This window comes from Rhinopithecus roxellana, chromosome 17 (genome assembly GCF_007565055.1).
Source record: "Rhinopithecus roxellana isolate Shanxi Qingling chromosome 17, ASM756505v1, whole genome shotgun sequence".
NCBI classification, from domain to species: Eukaryota; Metazoa; Chordata; class Mammalia; order Primates; family Cercopithecidae; genus Rhinopithecus; species Rhinopithecus roxellana.
This window is the reverse complement of record NC_044565.1, coordinates 74969742-74995440: the sequence shown is the minus strand read 5'-3', so window position 1 is coordinate 74995440 and position 25699 is coordinate 74969742. Positions and strand designations below refer to the sequence as shown.

Sequence of the window (25699 nt, the reverse complement as noted above, 5' to 3'; positions counted from 1 at the left end):
TGCAGGGTTGAATTCAAATACCAAATCTGGCCCCAGAAAGGGCTGTCTGGGCGCGCTGAGGTCTCCATCGGAGACCGTTTAGGTGGCTCCCTGTGGGGCTGTAAAGTCCCCGTGGCTGCTTCTCGGTCTGCAGCCTCTGGTACCCTGCTCCTCGCTTGGCAGGGATGGGAGTGCAGGGCGGGCAGCAGAGGGCGCCCGCGTGGACGGGGAGAACCGATAGAGACAACCGCAGAGACAGCCCTGTCCCTGGGCCTTTAGGATAGGATTAGAGTTCAGGATCCCTGACAACCCTAAGCCATTATTATTTTTAATAAAGACGAATCAATTCACCGGACCGTAATCCGACAGGGTCACCCAACTTGGAGATGACCTGACCCATTAAGAGAGATGTCAGAATGTTCCAGGGATAGAGTCCTGGGGGTCATAGTACTCTTTGGGGAAAACCATGAAATAATGACGTATTTACTTTTAGCATTTGAATTCAAAACAATGTCGCCAGTAGAATGCATGATTTTATTATGTGAATGCAATAGAAAGTTCATAGTCATAGCAGTCTTCTTCTATTTTTATTAATTTTAAAGCCTTTAACTTAAGAATGATAGTGTGTTTCCAGGGCTTTGGTTGTTCTTGTTCTTATTTATTTGTGGCTTATCCTTTTGTTTTGTTGCCTTCTTGCATTGGCTAGTAGACAATTAATAACAGGTGACAATGGTTTAAGAAGTATTAATGGAAAAATCATTTAACCCTAAGGAAACTTAACCCATTAATTAATTTTTTTTCTGTACATTGGACCTCCAATATTTGATTTGGCAGGCAGGGCCTCAGTCCAGCTGCCTGAGCACTAGCTGCTTGTGAGAACATGGTTTGAGAGGCACTGTCATGGAATAAGTAGCACTGGATTGGAGGGAACAGCCCTCAGGTCCAGTCCTAACACTGCCTTTAGCTAAAGGACCACAGGCAGCTCACCTCTCCTTCCAAACCTCCACTTCTTCCTCTGTCACAGAGGAATTGGATGAAAAGTCCCTTCCAGCCCCAGCAGTCTGTGTCTCTAAGAACATCCAGGATCCTTCTAGACAGAATCATTCTAGGTCAGCACAAGCTGAGAAGATTGAGGACTGAGGTGAGTCACAAGGCTGCCTCCCAGGTTGGTTCAAAGGTAATGAGTTACTTCAATTGACTGTTCACAGTCAGTTACAGATCCAATTCCTTGTTCTACTCTTTCCCCTCTTCTCGGTATTGTACTTGACTAGTCTTAAGAAAAGTTTAAAAAACAAACAAACAAACAAACAAAAGAAGCTGTCTCTTAGCACCAGGTTCTGTATGAAGGATACAACAGAAGCTAATAAATACCCACCCCATCTCTGAAGGAGGCACTGAGGCTGTGGAAATACAAAGGATCCACAAGGCATAAAGCCCTTGTCTTGAAGAAACTTCCTCTCTTGTTAGGGAGAGAAGATGTAAATGAAAGCTTAAAAACAATAAACAACAACTGAATGAAGCAACACTTTTGAGATTATGATAGACCTCTCAGGGGAGGACCTGATTTGTATGATCCCTGTATCATAGTACAGCCCACAATTCTTTGTCATCTTATGGAAAATTCACCAACATGTAGGGAAAATATTTCCTACCTGAAACTCAGATCAGTTCACAGAGCTCTTACCTCTCAGGTAGGGATTCTGTAACCACAGTTGAAATAGACGGAGGTGGGGAGGAGGGTGATTAGCATAGCTACAACATTCTGCAGAGCCAGGACAGGAGAGGAGAGATGTCAGACAGGGGAAAGCTCAGAAAAGAGTAAAGGACAGCATCACTAACAGGACCAGGCTCTACCTGTCTTCAGTGGTGGATCGGCTATTCTAGTGGGTCACTCCCAGGCCCCAGATGGACAGATGGCAAGCATTAAAGCTGCTTTTGGGCAATAAGTGGCAGCTACCTGTGGAGGGCACTGCCTGGATGGGGACTCTGGGGAGCTGGGCTCTACCTGCTGCTTTACTTCTGTATTAGTCCGTTCTCACACTGCTAATACATACCCAAGACTGGTTAATTTATAAAGGAAAGAAGTTTAATTGACTCACAGTTCTGCAGGGCTGAGGAGGCCTCAGGAAACTTACAATCGTGGCAGAAGGGGAAGGCAAACACGTCCTTCCTCACGTGGCGGCAGCAAGGAGAAGTGCCGAAGCAAAAGACGGGAAAACCCTTAAAAACCCACTGATCTCCTGAGAGCTCACTATCAGGAGTAACAGCATGAGGGTAACCACCCCCATGATTTAATTACCTCCCCCCTCCCCGTTTCTCCCACGACACGTGGATTACAATCCATGACGAGATTTGGGAGGGGACGCAGCCAAACCATATCAACTTTCCATGGAAACTTGAGCAAGTCATTTCACCTCTTGGAGCCTCAGTTTCCAGAAGGCCTGGGACTCTGCCTGAGATCCTAGTATTTGGGAGAGAAATGACCTTAACCATGCTCTTTGTATCTGCAGAAAAATGTTTTTTAACCAGTAAAAAATACATAATGCAGTTTTCCTCTCAACCCATAGCAATGGAGAGGTGGGCATTTCACACCGATCTTCAACCCAGCTACAACCTGCCTTATGATAGATTTGGATATATCACAATCAGATCATCTCTGAAATAAAACCACAGGGGGGGGGGGGGAAACACCTCTAGTGTGAGGCTGGGCACGGTGGCTCACACCTGTAATCCCAGCACTTTGGGAGACCAAGGTCAGCGTATCACTTGAGCTCAGGAGTTTGAGACCAGCCTGGGCGACATGGTGAAACCCCAACTCTGAAAAAAAAAAAAAAAAAAAAAAAAGGCCAGGTGCAGTGGCTCACACCTGTAATCTCAGCACTTTGGGAGGCCAAGGCAGGCAGATTACTTGAGGTCAGGAGTTTGAGAACAGCCTGGCCAACATGATGAAACCTTGTCTCTACTAAAAATACAGAAAGCCGGGCATGGTAGTGCGTGCCTATAATCCCAGCTACTTGGGAGGCTAAAGCAGGAGAATCACTTGAACCCTGTAGGTGGAAGTTGCAGTGAGCCAAGACTGTGTCACTGTACACCAGCCTGGGCGACAAAGTGAGACTCCATCTCAAAAAAATAATAAAACTAAAAATAAAAAAAAAAATTTAATACAAAAATAAATCTCTAATGTGAACGTTAACCCCATCCCTCCACACATTTGTGTACGTGTGTGTATACACACAATTAATATGGAAATATACACATGAGCAAGCAGCCCCACTCTATAGTTGGGAGACTCCAGCAAAATCACAGTTTTCCACATAAGTCTCTTGCTATTTACGTAACTAGCAAGATAATCCTTGAAAAACCTGTTATGTACCCCATGTACTATCATTTGAGATGGTCACTCATCCCAAACACTGAACTCACTATTATTCTGAAAGTGAAAGCCCAGTTTCTGTCAGCCATGGGGATGGGCCTTTGCCAATTCTAGACCCAGTTTAATGCTATGGATGCTGGACTCAAACCCCCCTAGAGTTCAAGGTCCATTTATATTGGCAGTACACAACTTCCTGGTTCAAAAAACAAGCCTTTAAAGATCTCATAAAACTTCTTGGACTTCAGATGTTTTTACAAAACAATACTCAGATGAGCTAAGTGTAAATGAATCAGAAAAGAGGATTATGTTTCCCATAAAAACTCATGAGTTTGAGGATTAGGAGAAGAAAGAAAGGCTGGCAAATGCCAAACATTTTAAAGCGCTTTGAGACCATTAGTCAAACTGAAAACGCAGCCAGCTTCCCTCATCTTTACACTTTATGAGTTTTGTAATTGAAAATCTTTTCCTACATTTAAGATCAGCTACAAATCAAATTTAGTGGCTGCCTATGATCAGAAGAGCATCCATCCATGTTTTCCTCCAGGCAAGGATTTCATGGAGCTCCTTTTAGTCCTCTTTTAGGTTCATCAAGAAATTCTTAGAAAGAAAATGGGAGGGGAGAAGGAAAAGAAATGAGAAGCCAATAGGCTGTAGATAAAAGGAAGAGAGACAGAGCAAGAGAGAGACTGTGGGAAAGGAAAGTCAGAGGAGAGGAAGCAGGAGAGAGAGGGTGAGAAGGGAAAGACAGGCAGAAAAACGGATAGAGGCAAAGAAGGAAGAGGAATGAATGGAGAAAGGAGGAAGGAAGCAGAAAGCAATGAATGAGAAAGGGAGCAGACAGAGAAGTAGGCAGAGAAAATGAAAAAATGAAGTGAAAGGAGAGAAGAATTTTAAACAGAGTCTATGGCTCCATTTCCTCAGGCTGCTCATTAGGATTCTGGCAGCCTTTTCTGAACATCAGCTAGCTCTAACCTGAACATCAGTTTGTCCAGATTTGGGCTAGAATTAAATCTGCAACCTTATTAGGTGCTAGCACAGTGTGGCTGGCTGTCCCACACCTCATACAAAGTGGTAGGGACTGATAGGGAGAGGAAGTCCCGTGTTCTCCTACACAAGCAGCAAGCCAAGAATGGAATCTTCAGCTCATGACTGCTCAAAAATAGGTACCTTATTCACTCACACAGTCTGTTTTGTATTTTTAACCATTTCATCAAAAGGTAAGGGTAGGGGGCCGAGCACAGTGGCTCACACCTGTAATCCCAACAATTTGGGAGGCGGAGGCGGGTAGATCAATTGAGGTCAGGAGTTTGAGACCAGCCTGGCCAACATGGTGAAACCCTGACTCTACTAAAAATAAAGTAAAATAAAATAGAAAAATGAGGCCGGATGTCGTGGTGGGTGCCTGTCGTCCCAGCTACTTGAGAGGCTGAGGCAGGAGAATCGCTCGAATCTGGGAGGCGGAGGTTGCAGTGAGCCGAAATCTCGCCACTGCACTCCAGCCTGGGTGACAGAGCAAGACTCCATTAAAAAAAAAAAAAAAGTAGGGGTGATGGAGTTTAGAAATGTGTGACCTCCTCCACCTATGACTCTGCTTCCATGAGAAAAAAAAACATGAAGCTTTACAAATGCAGAATTAAAGCAGAGGCTCATGTGGGCTCATGTGATGAAAATGTTAGTGTCTGTCTACCAAGCTGTGTGAGCAAAGGTAGAAACAGGTCTGCTTTGCAGAAAAAGATGACGTACCCCCAGGAATAGAGCAACAAGTAGAAATGAGGTTTACCCTAGCATTTCCCTTCCCTTCCCTTTTGTTTTCATATAACAAGCATTTACTGAACAACTATAGGGTCCTCACCTAGCTTCCATAGAAACTTACAGAAAATTCAGAACAGATTTCCATTTTAGATGGAGAAGTTAGAATTAATATGTTGTTAGATTGCAACCCAAAGTTGCCCCTGGACCAGCAAGTGCCTTTGTGCTGGCCCTCAGTGCCTGGCCATGGCAATAACAGACCCTGTCCACTGGGAGCAGACAGCCTCCTGGGGTAAACAGATCCTGAACAAATCACCCATGTGAAGCAGGTATTAAAAAGGAGTTACAGGCCGGGCGCAGTGGCTCAAGCCTGTAATCCCAGCACTTTGGGAGGCCGAGACGGGTGGATCAGGAGGTCAGGAGATCGAGACCATCCTGGCTAACATGATGAAACCCCGTCTCTACTAAAAAATACAAAAAACTAGCCGGGCGAGGTGGCAGGCGCCTGTAGTCCCAGCTACTTGGGAGGCTGAGGCAGGAGAATGGCGTGAACCCGGGAGGTGGAGTTTGCAGTGAGCTGAGATCCGGCCACCGCACCCGAGCCTGGGCGACAGAGCGAGACTCCGTCTCAAAAAAAAAATAAAAATAAAAAATAATAAAGGAGTTACAGGCCGGGAGTGGTGGCTCATGCCTGTAATCCCAGCTCTTTGGGAGGCCAAGGTGGGAGGATCAAGAGGTCAGGAGTTTGAGACAATCCTGGCCAACATGGTGAAACCCCCGTCTCTACTAAAAATGCAAAAATTAACTGGGCGTGGTGGCGGACAGGCGCCTGTAATCCCAACTACTCGGGAGGCTGAGGCAGGAGAACCGTTTGAACCCGGGAGGCGGAGGTTGTACTGAGTCGAGATCATGCCATTGCACTCCAGCCTGGGTGACAGGCGAGACTCTATCTCAAAAAAAAAAAAAAGGAACTATAGGGTGGGAAACAAGACCCATCAGAGGAAAATGGGTCAGGGGCATGGTCTGCCTTGCTACAAATTTAGAGGAGTCAATCAACAAAAAGGGAACTCACTAAAAATAAAGTTTTCCTTTCCCCTCCTCACTTGCCTTACATAATCAAGATGGGTATCACACCATGGGGACTCCTGAACACAGCAAAATGGCTCTCTGCAGCTAGCCAAAATGTGTTAATTAATTTAGCTTTCACTGAGATTTGTTATGCTCATTTATTCAGAACTTTTGAACATTCAACATGAAACTACATGATAATTAAATAGCTGTCAACACAATTTTATTTACACTTGTCATTCACACCCTCCAAACCTCATCAGGCCACTGGTTGGCCTGCATTCAATGAGGCATAAAGGAAATATGTTCCTGCTCTCAAGGAGTTTTTCATCTTGGAAAACACTTGGATGCACACCAAAATGAGATGCACCTCAACAGAGAAATCTATGAAATACTTGCCTTTGAATCACAGAAGGCCTCCAAGTTTTATTTTACTTTGGTATTTCAGTTTTAAACACTTCTTTTTTTTTTTTTTTTTTTTTTTTTTTTGAGACGGAGTCTCGCTCTGTCGCCCAGGCTGGAGTGCAGTGGTGCATCTCAGCTCACAGCAAGCTTTGACATTCCATTCAGTCATTGGAATTTTTCCAATGACTAGTTTCCCTGCTTAAATTTCAGCTCAAAGGTGCCCAGACACATGCAAGGTTGTTTGAGTGCATGATGGCAATAATGTCCTCTCCATTTGGATACAGCTATTTATAAATTGTGATCCAGTTTTAAAAGGAACCTCTTGCTTTGCTTCAACTTCAGTGTCTTTCATGTTGTTGAGTTGCTAGAATGGCTTCTTTTATTTTATATATATTTTTTGGAGATGGAGGCTCACTGCAACCTCCACCTCTCGGGTTCAAGTGATTCTCCTGCCTCAGCCACCCAAGCAGCTGGGACTACAGGCACACGCCACCGTGACCGGCTAATTTTTGTATTTTTAGTAGAGACAGGTTTTCACCATGTTGGCCTGGCTGGTCTCCAACTCCTGACCTCAGGTGATCCACCCGCCTCAGCGTTCCAAAGTGCTGGGATTACAGGCATGAGCCACTGCGCCCAGCCTAGAATTGCTTCTTTACTTAAATTTCAGGGAGTTATTAAAGTTGTTATATCTTTTGTCTACATTAGAATTTTCACCCAATAGCACTAGAACATGATGCTGCCTGAGTTTAACACTTGATCCTATTTTTTTTCCCCAATAATCTTTCTGTCTGCCATCAAACTGAGGTGGACATTATATAGTGACCAAAGCAACCTGGAAGTGAAGAAGAAAACGAGGAGAAAGGGAATACTATTCCACTTCTACATATCAAGTCCTGGCCTTGTCTGCTCTTCTAAAACCTAAAGCCCATCACAGGTTGCCTCCTTCTTAATTTTTCAACCTGATCTTGGGTGACATCCTCAAACAAACCTTCTGTTTCAACTACATTTCTCTACCTATTTAAGTTGGCGCAAAAGTAATTGCGGTTTTCGCCATTACGTTACAAAACCTCAATTACTTTTGCATCAATCTAATATTTTTCTTCTCTCTCTTTGGAAGGAAAAAAAAGACCCTGATCAGTTACTAGTCTGTAGAAATATGACACCCAAATTCCTGCTTCCAAGCCTCCCTCGATATCATTCTGAAATTCTCTCACCTCTTCAACTAAGTCTTCCTTCTCCTTCAATTAGAATTCGAGATCCTTTCGCCCATGAAGCCCTTTGAAATGCCCTTAACTTCAGTTTACTCTCTCTTCTAAACTCTTAGCGTGTATATCATCCATTCTCTTATGGCCATTGAACACACAATCGATGCTTTGTAATAGACATAGAATACTTCTAGCAGGGGAACACTTTTTTCTCCTTGGTCACCATGAGATAAACCAGAATTAAGGCAGGTCTTGGTTAATAATGCCTGAGGTTTGCTCAGGGACATTCTGACTTATCTTTAGCTGTTTTCAGGCAGCATTTTGCTGAGCAATGGAGTTTGCTTAAATTTTACCCTAACCTGAATTAAGCTGCTTTAACTGAATCAAGCAGTGGCCCTAGGGGGAGCGAGGGGAGTTTCCTAATCCTAAATTAATGGTTTGAAAAGTTCTGTACAAAGAATCCTGTTATATTTGTGTCTAAACACTGTAATATTGACAGAATTATGTCATTAAAATAGTCAATGCTTTTAAAATGTCTCTCTTTTGTTGTGCTCTCGACTTCCCTTGTTTCTGGAGATCAGGACATACTCTGAGAATTGCAACTAGTACAAATCATCATAATACGGATAAAATGAGCAATATAGAGAAGTCCCTCTCACCACCAAAGAAATGTTAGCTATGCAAGGCAAGAGCTGTCTTTCTAAACAGAGAGGGGAGACCAGCAAAACCAGCCCAGTGTCTTATGATTCCTCCAGGTTTCCCGGTTTTAAAGCCCAGGTTTAAAAAGCTACCGCTGAGAGGGATCGGGTTACATCTCCTGGCTGCCAGAGAACCTTACACTTAACCCTTCCCAGTCCTCGACCTGGATGTTGCACTCCCATTTCACTTCCTAGAAAGGGTATCTTCTATCCATGTATGCCTCCCTATGTTCTATTCCCTACATACGAGCAACTGGCCAAAGCCCCAGGTGAAGCTTCCTGTGGCCACACTACGTTCCATGCCTCATCTCTGGTGGCCTGCCTGTGCTGAGAGCAAAGACCTTGCATGTCATATCCTCCGTGCGTAACACGGTGTGCAATTCATAGTGAAGGTTCAGTGTTTGTTAACGGAATGATTGTGTACCTTCTGATGCCTACGTCAGCAATAAGAAAACTGCTGACTATCTTTTTTTTGTTTGTTTATCAAGGGCATAAACCTTGCCCAGATCCTTAAGTTGTCAAGGGTCTGGAGATTGATTAATTCATTCATCCATTGACTCATTCGTTCATTTGTGCACCATTCCCTAGACATTTTTGAGGGCCAGTTGTTTTTTAATGAACCAAGGATGAGAAATTACTTAATGGGTATAACGTATACTATTCAGGTGACAGCCACACTAAAAGCCCAGACTCCATCACTACCCGATATACCCATGTAACAAAACTGCAGTTTTGCCCCTTAAATTTATACAAATAAAAAACAGGCTGGGCACAGTGGCTCATGTCTGTAATCCCAGCACTTTGGGAGGCCAAGGCAGGTGAATCACTTGAGCTCAGGAGTTCAAGACCAGCCTGGGCAACATGATGAAACCCCATCTCTACCAAAAACACAAAAAGTTAGCCAGGTGTACTGAGAGGCTAAGGTGGGAGGATCACCTGAGCCTGCGAGGTCAAGGCTGCGGTGAGCTGTGATCACACCACCACCACTCCAGCCTGGGTGACAGAGTGAGACCCTATCTCAAAAACAACAACAACAAAGAATGGGGAAAGGATTTTAGACATTTTTATTTAGGGATCTAATATTCCTGACTAAATCCAAGGATTCTCTCTGAAAGTCAGGGACATTCTCTTCAGAAGGCATGGTGTAAAGAGATGGATAGGTAGAATCTCTTCCTATAATCCTCTTGCAGCTAATTGCCAGACAATTTACATGAGCACATATAACAGTATCTGTAGAAAGTAAATACATGATCCTGGATATTTGTGTACCAGAAGGGAGTGAAATGCATGGTTAAGAGCACAAATTTTGGTATCAAGCAACCTGAGCTCAGTTTCCAGTTCTGCTTCTAAGTATGGGAGTGAATTTAGGGGCATAAGGCCCATGTTCTGGAAGAATCTAGGAAGCAGTTGGATGGGCATTAAGGAATTGAACTCTTGAATCCCCCTTGAACAATCACTTTTATGAGGGAATGCTTTTGAGTACTCAGTGCTGCCCTGAGAGCCGCTTCTCAGCTGGAAGCAGTTGGAAACAGATAATCTCAGGCTTAGATTCTAGGGGGTCTGTCAAGGCTGTCATTTTATGTTATCACTTTAAGGTTCAGCATGCAGAACAATTTCTCAGCCATCATGAAGTGTTTCCTGGTAGCCAGCTCAGGCTCTACAGATATACCACCCTAACTCTTCCAGTAAAAGAAAGCCATTTTCAGAAAAACAGAACTTCCTCCAGAGGTTTTACAGTCAAAGGTACCAAAAACTGATGCGTCTTTTGTGTTTTTCACTTGGTGGAGAGAAGCCACAGGGTTGCAATTTCAGATACGCTTGTCTCTAGAAAATAGAACTTGTCTGGGAGGGGATTCAGAGCAAAGGTGGAAGAGGAGGCCTCAATTTTACAAAGAAGGATGGTGGGAAGAAGAGAATGGAAGAAAATCCTTCATAATCATTCACTGAGCACTTATAAAGGCCCATCAATGGCATGGGGGTGGGGGGTCCGCACCTGCCATCACAGAAGGGGGCTGCTGTTCAAATGTTTGTCTTCATGACTGTTGACAAAAAGAATCAAACGGTAAAATATTTCAAGAGATTTATTCTGAGCCAAACATTAGGACCATGACCCATGACAGAGTCCCAGTAGGCCCTGAGAACATGTACCAAAGGTAACAGAGATGCAGCCTGGTTTTATACATTTTAGGGAGACATAAGACATCGATCAGTACAGGTAAGGTATAGATGGGTTCAGTCTGGAAAGGTGTAGATGGGTTCAGTGGGACAACACAAAGTGGGATGGGGCAGGGGATTTTTAGGTTATAGGTGGAATCAAAGATTTTCTGATACAGATGAAGCCTCCAGGTAGCAGGCTTCAGAGAAAATAGATTGTAAATGTTTCTTGTTAGACCTAAAAAGATGCCAGACTCAGGTAATTATCTCCTGGATCAAGGAAAAGACCTGGAAAGGGAAGGGGATTCTCTATGGAACGTAGATTTTCCCCACAAGAGACAAGCTTCGCAGGGCCATTTCAGAATATGTAAAAAAATATACTTCATTTTCTTTCAGGGTCTGCTATTTGTCATGTTGGTATCTTATTACTACGAAGAGTCTGTTTTGTCAGTCTTAAGTCTCTTTTAATGTTTGTTGGTTTGTTTGCTTTTGAGACAGAGTTTCACTCTTATTGCCCAGGCTGGAATGCAATGGCTCAATCTTGGCTCACTGCAACCTCCACCTCCCAGGTTCAAGCGATTATCCTGCCTCAGGCCTCCCGAGTACCTGGGATTATAGGCATGCACCACCATTGCCGGCTAATTTTGAAATTTTAGTAGGGATGGCGTTTTGCCATGTTGGTCACGCTGGTCCCAAACTCCTGACCTCAGGCAATCCAACCACCTTGGCCTCCCAAAGTGCTGGGATTACAGGTGTGAGCCACCATGCCTACCCTGTTTTAATGTTGATGCTGGTCAGTTGTGCCTGAATTCCTAAGGAAGGATGGTATAATGAAGTGTATCTGACTGCCCCTTCCCATGATGGCCTGAACTAGTTTTTCAGATTAACTTTGAAATGCCCTTGGCTGGGAGAAGGGGTCCATTCAGTTGGTTGGGGGACTTAGAATTTTATCTTTGATCTACATGACTAAAAATTGACATTCTGTGATTTAATAAACCACATACTTCTGCAAGCTCCAATTTTGCTATCTATAAAATGGAAATAATACCTAAAACAGGATTCGGCAAGCTTTTTCTGAAAAGGACTAGATAGTAAACATTTTCAACTTTGTGGGTCATGCAGTGTCTGTCACAACAACTCAACTATGCAATTATAGCATGAAAGTAGCCATAGACAATACATAAAGGCACAGGCGTGGGCAGATTTGGTCTGCAGGCCATAGCTTGTCATTGCCTAGTCTAATCCCCTGTTTTAATACACAGGGCATTGTGAAGATTAAATGAGCAAATCCAAGTAACATATTTTAGTGCAGCATGTGGCACGTAAGTGCTCAATAAATATTAGCTATTAGCATGGTTGTGATCTTAGTCTCTCCCCTCTATAAGGGCTAACTGTTCACTTTAGTGAGTAAGGTAGTCCTTGGGGTTCCTCAGGAGATATTCCAGCCTTCTCTCTCTTAGGCACATGGTGAATGTCACAGATTGGGTTTTTGGAGAAGAACCCTGAGATGGAGTTTAGTGTACAGGATGCTCATTAACGAGTATCCTTGGGAACAACCCCGGTGGAAAGGAAAAGAGGGAAGCAGGACTGGGCAGAGGGAGAAGTCAAGTTGCCAAACAACAGGCTGAGCCAAATCCCAAAACTGTCCCACACTAGGCTGAAAGGGCTGGGCCTTTCTACCCACACAGGAAGCATTCCCTGGATGTGGGCTGCCCTGGGAAGCCTATGGCCTTGGGTGAGTAGCTCTGCACTTCTAGGCCCTCCTTGGAGGGGCCAACAGATGAAGCTTGTCTGTGACAACACGCCCAGCAACCCAAGCAATAAGCTAGTGGGAGAGAAAGATGTGACCAACTGTGACTGTGAACTGCACACAGAAATAACACATTTCTTGCAGACCAAGCATTTAATTGTTATTTAAAGACCCTGCAAAGCTCCTTTCCCCTGTAGTGACCAGTGATTTCAAGATGGTAGCTGCTCGATGAGCCTGGGTCCCAGAGGAATGACAGTGAGGAGAACCCCTCATCAACCAGTGTGATGGAATGTAGTATGAGCAAAACTTAAATCTGAGTTCTTTAAAGCCACTGAGATTTGGGGGTCATTCGTTACTGCAGTATTGTGAGCTTTCTATTGTGTGTCATCAGTAGCAGCATAGGAAGCTACATTGGATGCATTTAAATGATTTGAAGACGAGACACCTTATGATCTTAAAAAATCAAGAAACTGGTTTCAAATCATCATCATCACTTCCAGCAGTGACATCACAGCTAACGTTAGCACTAATATGAATTTGTTACTGGAAAGGGGTCCTGCTCCAGACCTGAAGAGAGAGCTCTCAGACCTTGAGCGAGAAAGAATTCAGGGCAAGTCCATAAAGTGAAAGCAAGCTTATTTGAGAAATAAACAAAAGAATGGCTACCCTATAGGCAGAGACATGGCATGGGCTGCTTGACTGAATATAGTTATTTCTCGACTATATGCTAAACAAGGGGTAGATTGTTCATAAGCTTTCCGGGGAAAGAGGTGGAGATTTCTTGGAACTGAGAGTCCCTCCCCTTTTTAGACTATGTAGGGTAACTTCCAAACGTTGCCATGGCATTTGTAAATTGTCATGGTACTGGTGGGAGTGTCTTTTAGTATGCTAATGCATTATAATTCGCATATAATGAGCAGCAAGGACAACTAGAGGTCACTTTAATCACCATCTTGGTTTTGGTGGGCTTTGGCGGGCTTTGGCGGGCTTTCTTATGACATCCCGTTTTATCAATAGGGCGGTTGTGACCTGTATTTTGTGCTGATGTCCTATCTCATCCTGTGACTAAGAATGTCTAGTCTCCTGGGAATGCAGCCCGGCAGGTCTCAGTCTCATTTTACCCCTATTTAAGATGGAATTGCTATGGTTCAAATGCCTCCGATAAATTCACTAATTTAATGCTCAAACAACCTATGGATGACACAGGTATTATTATTTTCTCCATTTTAGAGATGAAACAACTGATGCTTAAAGAGATTTATTAACTCGTACATGGCCAGGGGTGTGCAATCTATAGCCTGAAGTTCAAATCCAGCTAAGTGCCTGCTTTTGTAAATAAAGTTTTGTTGGAACACAGCCATGCCCATTCATTACATATTACGTATGTATGGCTGTTTTCATGATACAGTGACTGAGTTGAGTAGTTGCATATGGCTTGCAAAGCTCAAAATACAGTTGGTCCTCCATATGTGAGGGCTCCACTTTTGTGGATTCAACCAACCAAGGATCAAAAATATTTGAAAATAAAAATAAAAAAGCAATACAATAAAAATAATATAAATTAAAAACAATACAACATCACAACTCTTTGCATAGCGTTTACATGGTATTAGGTATTATAAGTAATCCAGAGATTATTTAAAGTATACAAGAGGACTTGCATAGGTTATATGCAAGTACTGGGCCATTTTGTATCATGGACTCGAGCATCCATGGATTTTGTTATCCATGGGGTATCCTGGAAGGAATTCCCTATGCATATTGAAGGACAATTGTACTTACCATCCAGCCCTTTACAGAAAAAGTTTGCCCACCCTCACCCCTAGCAGTAGTAAGCGGCAGAGCCTGATTCCAAACCCAGGTTGTCTGACTCCAGAGACAACACTCATAACTCAGATATAAATAAACATCAGGTAGGCTTGGAACCCTGTTGGAATGTTATGAAACTTTTCTATTTCCATTTTCCTAATCGTGTGTTTTTTTCATTTAAAAATTTCCTGATGTTTACTTCTAGCAATATGACAGACTCTATATCCTGAAAATTCTCCCCTAAAAAGCACCTTTAAAATGCTGGATAAAATAAGTAGCTAACTTGGCAAGAAATTAAAGTATCTTAATCCCCAGAGGCCAAAAATGAAGTTGGAAGCCAGAATTCAGAATGAGCATGGTAAATGTTCACTGGAGCAGGCATCAGACCCTGAGGGCATTTGCCAGTGTTTTGTAAGTGAGAACTTTCAGTTTTTACATCCATGTCAGGGGAAGGGGAACAGGAGAGGCAGACGACAAAGCAGTGCAGTGTCAGCATGGAGACTTTGGAATGAGTCCCCAAAGGCCCACATTCCCAATACAAGAGTGAACTAGAAAATATTTGCCATGCAAAGGAAACAGCAAAGAAAATTTTGCATCGTAACCTTGATTTTGGTCGGAAGAAAAAATAAAAGTCCCTGCCCCCTACCAGAAGTTATAAATAATCACCAGTCAGGCCTCAAGCCTGGGTTCAAATTCACTCTGTGTACCTATTCTGAAACTATTTTAAACAAACAAACCAAAAAAAAATTTTTTTTAAATGACCAGGCACTTGGCAAAGGTAAACACAAATATAAGGAATGTTCTCCAATTCAAGCCTCATAAAATTCTCACAACTAGTGCCTCAACAAAAATGAGCTCACAATTTTTAAAAAATCACAAGACCACCCATGTAGTAAGACATCATCAGACAGGGTTAGAAACATCAAACAGTAGAATCAGACATTCAGGCTTTGGGTTGGAATTATCACATAGAGCAAGGTTAGCAAACTTTTCTCTAAAAGGCTAGATAGTATACATTTTAGGCTTTACAAGCCATACAGTCTCTGTCAAAAACACTCAGCCTTGCTATTCTAATATAAAAGCAGCCATGGGCAGTATGCAAATGAATGGGCTTGCCTGTGTTTTAATAAAACTATATTTACAAAAACAGAGTATGCCAGAAAACCATACCTTATAAATAAAGATGTTTTCAATATTTAAAAAAAACTTTAAAACATGAGCAAGGAACAAAATACTCTTAGAAACGTCGAAAAAAGATTCTTAACTTCTGAAAGTAAAATAGTTGAATTTTAAAATTCAGCATATGAGTTGACTAACAAATTAGAAATGAAATGTATAATTAATAAATTAAAAGTTGGAGAAGACAAAACTACTTAGAATATAGTTCAGAGAGAGAAAGAGAAGGATGTCATGATATAGACATGAAAGTTTACGTGAGAAGTGTTGACATTCATCTAATGAAAATTCCAGAAAGAGTGACTAGAGAAAATGAGATGGAAACAATATTCAGTCATTTGTATGGCCCCTTATATTTAGGAAGTACAAAAAATTCTAAAGAATATTCACACCCAGACCTGTCCTGGTGAAAGGAAAGAACATTAAAGACAAAGGTAATCGCTTCAAACAGCTAGAGTAAAGGACAGCTTTCCTGTTTTACAGCTGACTTCTTATGAACAGAGCAGACAGTAAAAGATCACAAGATGATGTCTTCAAAGTGCTGGGAAAACTATTTCAATTTACAATTGGATACCCAGTAAAACTTATCCTTCATGAGGATGCAATAGAATATATTTAGGTGAACAAAAGCCAAGATAATTTACTATGGACAGATTCTTACTAAAGGAACTTCCTGAGGATATATATACTTTGGAAAGAAGGATATATATACTTCTCCAGAAAGGAGATATGAGCTGTAAGTTGTAAGAAAGATAACCATGTGATCAAAGACATTTGTAGTCACATGGATACATCTAAATAAATATCAACACTAATAAATCTAATTTGGGAAGTTATAAAAGTCAGAGGTTGGGAGAGATGAGCTTCTAAAGCAGAGGTCATATTCTATTTCTTAAAATGGTAAATATATGAATGTATATGTGTGTGTGTGTGCAAACATGCACACACACACACATGCATGTTGTAAACTTTTCTACATATGACACATTTCACAAGATTTTTTAATAGAAAGAAAATACTGGATAATACTAGCTTATAAACTGAGAAAGAGTTAAAATACTCTAAGTTTTAGGAGGAGGGTGAATCTAATTAATAACTTTAACCATTAAAAAATTAGAATCGACACATTCCAAAATATTAGAGGAGAAAAAAATGGAGTAGGAATTTCACCAACTAGAAAGTGTAAAAAGATGGTAAAAATAAATCCAAATATATCAATAAGAATTAAATAAAAAAGAATTACACTTGTCAGCCAAAAGATAGTTAATTTTTAAAAATCCAACCATATTCTTCTTACAAGAAACACATGTGAAACAGAAGTACACCAAATGTTTGAGAGTAAAATAATGGGAAAAGCTACATTAAGGGAAGTGAATTTTTCCAACAAGCAAAAAATAACTTCCTGTTTGCTTTCAGAAGTAACCACTGAATCCTCATACAAAGGATATGTTAGTTTCATATATCATAATGAAACTAAGAAAAGGAATAAATGTAAAGAGAGAAATCAGGAAAAAAACCTTAGGTTAAGGATTAATATTCTCTGACAAATCTAAAAATCTGAAAAGGCAGTTCCACCAGTGCTATACCCATGGAATTCGAACAAGCATTGATGGAAACCTAGGGCTGAATGCCATGAGTCAAGAGTAAATGTATCATATCTCAAATTTGAGTCAAATTTCTTAATAACGGAGTTTACAAAATAAAATCAGATCACATTTCAAAATAACTTGCATTTGGAGACACAAGATGCTGTGATTATTTTCAATCGTATTAATATTGCTCTTTGAAATGAATGAGACATTAAACACAAAGATTCTAAGAAAAAGTAAATACAAATATAATTTTGAGGTGTGAATGAATTTGACCACTTTTAAGATTCAGGAACAAATATTTATGTATAAAGGTGGACAATTGCTGCATTAAAATAGAAAAAGGGCTAAAATGTGAAGCTTACGTATAACGAAATGATTTTATAGTTATTTTAGTGGCATAGGGAAATGTCCATGATATAATTAGTTAGCAAACAAAACCATATATGAAACTGTAGATTAACAATAAAAATATGTTTAAATGTCATCACATGTGTCTAGAAACAGGACTGGGAAGAAAAACAACAGAACACTAAGAGTGGTGGGGAAATGAGTGATTTGTATTTTCTACTTTATATTGTATTTTCCAAAGCTTTTTTTTTTTTTTTAAACAATGGCCACTTTTATAATCAGATAACAGAATAATTTTATTTTCAATCTTTAGTATTTTGTGTGTTTGCATATATTATGGTCCAGAATCCCAGTGAATGAAGATGTGAAAAATGAATTCTAGAAAGACGAAACATGACAAGACTTTAAAAGAATGTTTTAAGAGAGAGAAATCGCTAGCCTAATTGGTAGGTAACTTGATATAAAGTAACTTCTTCACTTCAGGTCTCAAGAATGTGCAGCAAAGTGAGTCCTAGAGGTTGCTATGGCAATGGAGGTAAACCTGATTAGGTCATCATTCACTCTGCTTTCTAAGGTAAGGCCAGGGAAAAGAACACAGGATTCTTTTTTCTTTTATTTTTTAGATGGAGTCTTGCTCTGTCTCCCAGGTTGGAGTGCTGTGGGGCAATCTTGGCTCACTGCAACCTCCGCCTCCTGGGTTCAAGCGATTCTCCTGCCTCAGCCTCCCAAGTAGCTGGGTCTACGGGCACCTGCCCCACCACGCCCAGCTAATTTTTGTATTTTAGTAGAGACAGGGTTTCATGATGTTGGCCAGGCTGGTCTCGAACTCCCAACCTCAGGCGATCCACCCACCTTGGCCTCCCAAAGTGCTGGGATTACAGACGTGAGCCACCGTGCCCAGCCTAGGATTCTTGAATCAGACAAATCCCTACTCTGTGCCTCTATCGTCTCTCCTCTGCCTTCTCATTTGTCCCTCTTGCCTCCCCAGTTCTCTCCTTTTCCCATCTTTTCCTCCCCACCTCTTAGCCTCCACTGCACTTGACACCGTCAGACTGTGTTCTTCCTGATTGCCCTCCTTTCTGGGCCTCCATAGGGTGCTGCATTTTCCTGAGTGCCTTCCTCACCAGACGTTCTGGAGGGCATCATTTCTGGACTCATCATTTCTGACTGTACCCTTGGTGCTCAGGACCTGTCCATGGGAGGTGCCAAAAAATATTTGTTGACCAAATGAATGCATGCATGAATGAGGGAATGAAGACAATTCCTCCGTCTCTTTGTGGGCTCCTCTTCATCTGCTCACCCTTCAGTGAGGACATTCTCCAAGATTTCATGCTTAGTTGCTTTTTCTTTTCATTCTGTACTTCTGTCCTGGATGGCCTCTCTTCCCTGCGCCTCAGGTAACATTCAGGTGAAAATGAGTCCCCACTTTTCAACTGTACCGCATCTATTTTTCACATCTGTACTTTCACTGCTTTCAGTTGGACCCATGCTCACCCCATATTCAACTTGTCAAAAATCTCATCCTTTTCTTCCCCATCCTTCTTCCTCTTAAGAGCTCCAGCTCCATTGATAATACCACCATCTCCTCAACATCTGAATTAAAGCTCAGAGGACCCTTTTACTCTCCTCCTGCCCTCCCTGATTGCTGTCTACTGAGCACAGCCATACTCTGGAATTTCATCCTTTCTTTCAACTCCATTCCCACTATCCCTGTGTCACTTCTCACCAAGATCATCACCAAACCCTGGGAAGCTTCCTTGCTTTGAATCTGCACTTCCCGTGGCTGCTGGCTTTCCTAAACCACAGAACTCCTCATTGTCCCATCATGCTCAAAAACACTTTCTGTTTCTCATTGCCTCCAAAATAAAGCCCAGGCACACAGGCTCCTCGCAGTCTCGTTTGATCTATCTTTCCTGCTTCATCCTCCTTCCCCCTTCCCCCTTCCCCCTAGCCCCCACTCTGCCATCTTCAATCTGTCTGTCTCTATCATCTCCATCTCCATCCCCATCTCCCTCTTCATCTCTGTCTCTAAGGAGCCTCGCCAGGTTTCTGCAGCCAACACTCCCTTCATGCTGCCTCCATGACCACTGACATTTCTTACCCACCCAGATGACATCTCTCACTGCTCTCTTCTCACTGTTCCTCCTCCTCCAGGGCCCATATCAAGTATCACCTCTTCTGAGAAGCCTTTTCCCAAACCTTCAGTCAGGATTAAGGGCACTCTCCTCTGTAGTCTGGCAGCATCTGACGGTGCTTCCAGGAGAGCACAGCCCACAGTTGTCAGGTGCAGGTGGGTGGGCAGAGGGAGACAGTGAGGTGCTCCTGAAGAACTTGAGCACAGGGATACAAGGTTTCTCCTCTAGAACGAGCTCATAAAACAATGTGTCATGGGAAAGAACAAAGTGCCTGCTAGCTCAAAGGAACAATGCCTTTTACTAGCAACAGCTGTAACCTGTAGCCAATGACGTTAAGGAAGCTGCGAAAGGCTGTTGACAGAAGCAGGGCTGTTAGAGGAAGGCCAGAGTCAAAGAAGCACATTCTTGCATTTTCCAATCTTTTCCAAGGGAGGACTATGCTGATGGGGGTGGGGAGGTTGGATTTCAGGCACTGGAGTGGTGGTGTCCAGCAAGGTACAGGGCTGGTTTCTCCTCTCATCTCACCTTGACCTGAACAAACTACCCTGGGGGCCCTCTGCTGTCTAGTCATGCTCATCAGAAAGTCTCAGTGTAAGTAGCCACACTTGAATGGGTGCTGTATCATGTAGAAAGGGTGGCCCTCTAGAAATTATTCTAGTCCCCGAAAGGACTATTCCACCCCACATGTTCATTTCTAGCCTATAAGTCAGTCTATGGTTTGGGCATCTTCAGTCCATCACAAATTCTGTGGTCATGCCCAAGTCTAGTTTCTGGGCCTGCAAGTCATGGAAACGCCCCTGGGAGGCAGCCGGCCAGCTGTCCCCCTCAGCAGCCAGGGATTGCCACCCTATTCAAGATGCTACAGCCAAGAATTACAGTTAACTGTGCTTGGCAGTGTCCTCCCACAAGACCAGAGGTTGGCAGACTTTTTCTGTGGAGGGCCATCCAGGCAAATATTTTAGGTTTTGTGGGTGATAAAGTCTCTATCTACTTAACTTTGTCCTTATAGTGGGTGCTCAGCAGCCATAGACAATATGTAAACAAACAAGTGTGTCTGGATTCCAGTAAAACATTATTTACAAAAATAGGTGGTGAGCCAGATTGGCCCATAACCCATAGTTTGGCAAACCCTGCAGCAGGTCATGACTTCTTAACAGTAGTGACTGCGTATTTCCTCCTTGGATCCACTCATATATGCCTAGGACATATACATCCTCACTGTATCTGTAGAATTGGACTGAATGTGTGTATTTCCTCCTTGGATCCACTCATATATACCTAGGGCATATTACATCCTCACTGCGTCTGTAGAATTGGACTGAATGTGTGTATTTCCTCCTTGGATCCACTCATATACGACTAGGGCATATTACATCCTCACTGTGTTTGTAGAATTGGACTGAATGCTTTTCTCCTAAATGGCCCACAGGCCTTTGCATAGTAGCGATCACAGTGAACAGAGAATCATCCCATCTGAAGGAACCTTAGAGGTACCCTCTTTGTCAACAAAGAGATCCTTCTATAGTATCCTTGACTCATGACATCTAGTTAGCATCCTTCTGCGATGCCTCTGCCTTTGTGTGATCATCCATATACTCGCCTGATAGCTGTCGGGGACTGTTAGCATGTCCAACGCACGTGTGATGAACTGGAAGAATGATCCATCCCTCTTGTGTTGACTGCCTTCCAAGAGCTACTCAGGAAATACTTGCTATACAACTGATTATACTACTAAACTAATTTTGTGAGCCAATTCTGGCAGAAGTTGTTTGTTTTCTGCAGAAATTTTAAGCAACCAAGATAAGGATCTGAAGCAGATAAAACATATTATCCACTAAAAACATATAGTGGACCGTTCAGTGACTGCAAACTCAGCTGTGATAGCACCTGCCTTCTGCCGGCTGGGATGCAGGCTGCAGCCTTGCCCAAGAGTCAGTGGGCAAATGGTGCTCCTCCTAGCTTGGCTACTGAGACCCAGGGATCTCACAGAAGCCTGGCAAAGCTGACAGCTCTCAGGGGGCCTGTGTGGGTTCTTTCTGGTGCACACATTCACTCTGGAGCAAGCCTCAGCATGTGGACTGGGGAGACAGATTCCTTTTGGACAGTGAGCTCCTGAAGAACAGAGACTGAGAATTAATTATATTTGAATCCTAAGCAGATAAAAGAATTCTGAGGACATGGCAGGTGCTCAACAAAATTCCCATGTGTTGCTTCAAGGAGCATTTCTTTCTTTTTTTTCTTTTCAATGAGACAGAGTCTCACTCTATCACCCAGACTGCAGTGTAGTGGCTCAATCTCCACTCACCGCAGCCTCCCCCTCCTGGGTTCAAATGATTCTTCTGCCTCAGCCTCCCAAGTAGCTGGGACTACAGGTGCGTGCCACCATGCCCGGTTACTTTTTGTATTTTTAGTAGAGACAGGGTTTTGCCATATTGGCCAGGCTGGTCTCAAACTCCTGACCTCAGGTGATCCACCCGCCTCGGCCTTGCAAAGTGCTGGGATTACAGGCGTGAGCCACTGTGCCCGGCCTTTGGGGAGCATTTCTGTATCCCTGTTACCTGATGCCTCTCACCTGAGTCTGGCCGTGGCAGAGCCACCCTAACAGGCTATGCTCGATCCCAGAATGTCTTCCTCATAATACCAATTCTGCACTTTTCTATAACACTTTAAAATTTGCAAAGTGCTTTCACATGGCCTTTCTCTTTCCCTTTTTAAATTCACACTGAAGTCCTATCGAGGACAACTATTTCACATGTCCCCAGGCCTCACCAACTTGTGAGGTCCCATTACAATGAAGCCTCCATCTGTAGACCTACAAGTCCTCAATAACCCTGGTCCCCCCCACACCCTCATCACTTGCAGTCTCCTTTATTGCCTTCCAGGTGTCCTAGAAGCTGTCTCAGATTGGCTCATGAATAGGTACACACACCCCTCTACTCTCTGGGTCCTCAAAGTTGCTCACTCATGGCATTTAAGCCATTTGAGAGCAGCCCTTTGCCGCTGGTGTTTGCCCTGAGCCCTTAGGATGCAACAGATTTTTGGTGGAATGAGCAACAGTGGCTCTGCTCCATCTTCAGGTGAGACTTTTGTCACCTAGACTTCTTCTTCTATTTTTTTTTTTTTTTTTTTTTTTTTTTTTGAGATGGAGTTTCACTCTTATTGCCCAGGCTGGAGTGCAATAGCACGATCTTGGCTCACCGCAACCTCCGCCTCCTGGGTTCAAGCGATTCTCCTGCCTCAGCCTCCCGAGTAGCTGGGATTACAGGCATGCACCACCATGCCTGGCTCATTTTGTATTTTTTTTTTTTTGAGACGGAGTCTCGCTCTGTCGCCCAGGCTGGAGTGCAGTGGCCGGATCTCAGCTCACTACAAGCTCCGCCTCCCGGGTTTACGCCATTCTCCTGCCTCAGCCTCCCGAGTAGCTGGGACTACAGGCGCCCGCCACCTCGCCCGGCTAGCTTTTTGTATTTTTTTTAGTAGAGACGGGGTTTCACCATGTTAGCCAGGATGGTCTCGATCTCCTGACCTTGTGATCCACCCGTCTCGGCCTCCCAAAGTGCTGGGATTACAGGCTTGAGCCACCGCGCCCGGCCTAATTTTGTATTTTTAATAGTGACGGGGTTTCTCCATGTTGGTCAGGCTGGTCTCAAACTCCCAACCTCAGATGATCCACCTGCTTCAGCCTCCCAAAGTACAGGGATTATAGGAGTGAGCTACCATGCCCGGCTAATTTTGTATCTTTAGTAGAGACAGGGTTTCTCCATGTTGGTCAGGCTGGTCTCGAACTCCCGACCTCAGGTGATCCGCCTGCCTCAGCCTCCCAAAGTACAGGGATTACAGGTGTGAAACACCACGCCCAGCCACCTAGGCTTCAAGGCTATGCTGTCCTCCAAACCCCACTCCATTAGGCCAGAGGTGGGGGAGTCAGTAACAGGGAAACTTATGCCCAGGATGAGGGACAAAGCATGGGGGACACAGTTGTCATACCACCCTTCCATTTTCCTCCTGACATCTCTTGGCTCCCTACATTTAAAGTCACCTATTATAGAAACTCCCCTTTCTCCTCCAGTGAAAAAAGAAAATTCCTCATACATAGTATCACATTCACACAAATGGCTTGAGAGAAGGGTCACTTGTGCACACATCTAATTTCTGCTAAGCTTCAGCCAGCCCTGCTATCTAGGCATTATCTTCCCATTTTATGGCTAATAAAACCGAGATTTACAGCTCATATAAATAAGTGAATAGGAGAAATGGGGCTTGACCTACTTGAAGCCCTCCTCCTTTCACTCTACCACAACTAAATAACTTAACGGTCAGCCTCATCTCCTCATTGAACTAGACGTGGTCCATCTTCTATGTTTTAAAATGCTAAAGCAAAACTCTGGCCCGTTCCTGATTCCTCCTTCCTCCTCCCATGCATGATTATTTGGCAGAGCCAAGAAGCAGAATGACAGTTCATTAGCTTTAAGAAAAAGTCACTGCCATAGGCTGTTAATGCAACAGAGTATTTTCTTTGTAAAAGTGATTTTGGCAGAAACTGGTTGTTTGCTGTAGAAATATTAAGCAACTAAAATAAGGACCCTGATTGCATTTCCAAACAAGTAAAAGCTGCCTCTGTTTAGCTCATGCTTCTCGCTAAAAAGTGGAAATTTTTATATCAAAAGTAAGTCTCTGCATTGTTCCATCCTCCTCTCAATGTAACCCTTGCCCTTTGGAGCCTCCACCTGGTGCCAGAGGGTAGACGGCTAAATAGAAAAAATAAATGTAAACCATTGGAAATAAAAAGTTCATCATTCAAAGCATTACATTCAAGCCATTGTCTCCAATGTTTGGGGTAACTCTCATTTTTAGTTTAGGAAAGAAAATCTGAAACAGAACAATTACATCACAAATGGAACATTTATATAGTTACTGGGATAGAAAAATATTCAGTGACGAGAAAGGCTGCATGATTTCAATGAGATCCAGGTGGAAGAGTCCTTTCAACAAACGTCTGCACACCAGCCCATAAAAGTGATGGAAAAGGCATAAGACAAGAATAAAAGCAACAAAGTGCCAGGTGCTTATCCCCACTAAACCCACATCCCTTCTGAACTTGTCCTTTTCAGCCGCTCCTGCCTTCCACTTTCCTCTCTCCAAAGGGCTGGATTTCGTGCCTTCTGGGTTCTTTTACTCATTGTCCTCCTCTCCTGCCCCACCAGGCAACAGAAGTTGACTCCTGGTCCAGAGTTAGGGAGTGCAGCAGGGAGAATAAAATAACCAATATAACTAGTAATAGTAACAGCAGCAACTTGTGAAGCCCTGGCTGAGCACCAAGTGCAGGACTGGATGCTGTCTGTGGGTTGTCCTGTTTCATTATGACACTTCTGTAGTGTGGGTTCTGTAATTGTCGCTGATATGGTTTGTCTGTGTCCCCACCCAAATCTCATCTTGAATTCCTATGTGTTGTGGGAGGGACCCAGTGGGAGGTAATTGAATCATGGGGGCAGGTCCTTCCCGTGCTGTTTTTGTGATAGTGGATAAGTCTCACAACATCTGATGGCTTTAAAAAGAGGCATTCCCCTGCACAAGTTCTCTCTCTTGCTGCTGCTATGTGAGACCTGCCCTTCACCTTCCACCATGATTGTGAGGCCTCCCCAGCCACGTGGAACTGTAAGTCCAATAAACCTCTTTCTTTTGTAAATTGCCCAGTCTCAGGTATGTCTTTATCAGCAGCATGAAAATGGACTAATATAGTTGCTATTTTATAGTTGGGGAAAATGAGACTTAGAAAGGTTAACTCTCCTGCCCATCACACAACTAGTTAGAGGCAGAACTAGCTCTCAAACTTAATCTGACTCTAATCACCCTCACCAGTAACCCACATACCTCTCCACAATACCTATTAATTACGGATACAATTTATTGTACTTATTTTCCTCCTTTATCTTTCCTCAAAATAAACACTAAAAGTAGATACCATTTGGCCAGGCACAGTGGCTCATGCCTGTAATCCTAGCACTTTGGGAGGCTGAGGCAGGCGGATTGCTTGAGGTCAGGAATTTGAGACAAGATTGGCCAACGTGGTGAAATCTCATCTCTACTAAAAATATAATTAGCCAGGTGTGGTGGTGCATGCCTGTAATCCCAGCTTCTTGGGAGGCTGAGGCATGAGAATTGCTTGAGTCTGGTGGCAGAAGTTACACTGAGCCGAGATCATGTCACTGCACTCCAGCCTGGGCAACAGAGCGAGACTCGGTCTCAAAAGAAAAAAAA

The 25699-nt window shown here is 43.1% G+C and overlaps 1 long non-coding RNA gene across 1 annotated transcript; it reads right to left on the bottom strand.

The window, feature by feature from the left end:
• Positions 1–474: 474 nt before the first annotated feature.
• On the bottom strand, positions 475–19616 carry LOC104669443. The gene is made up of 4 exons (XR_748991.1): positions 19399–19616; positions 18607–18698; positions 18326–18495; positions 475–1379 (listed from the first exon to the last, which is right to left on the bottom strand). It is a non-coding gene; the product is annotated as an uncharacterized LOC104669443 (long non-coding RNA).
• Between the last annotated feature and the right edge of the window lie 6083 nt (positions 19617–25699).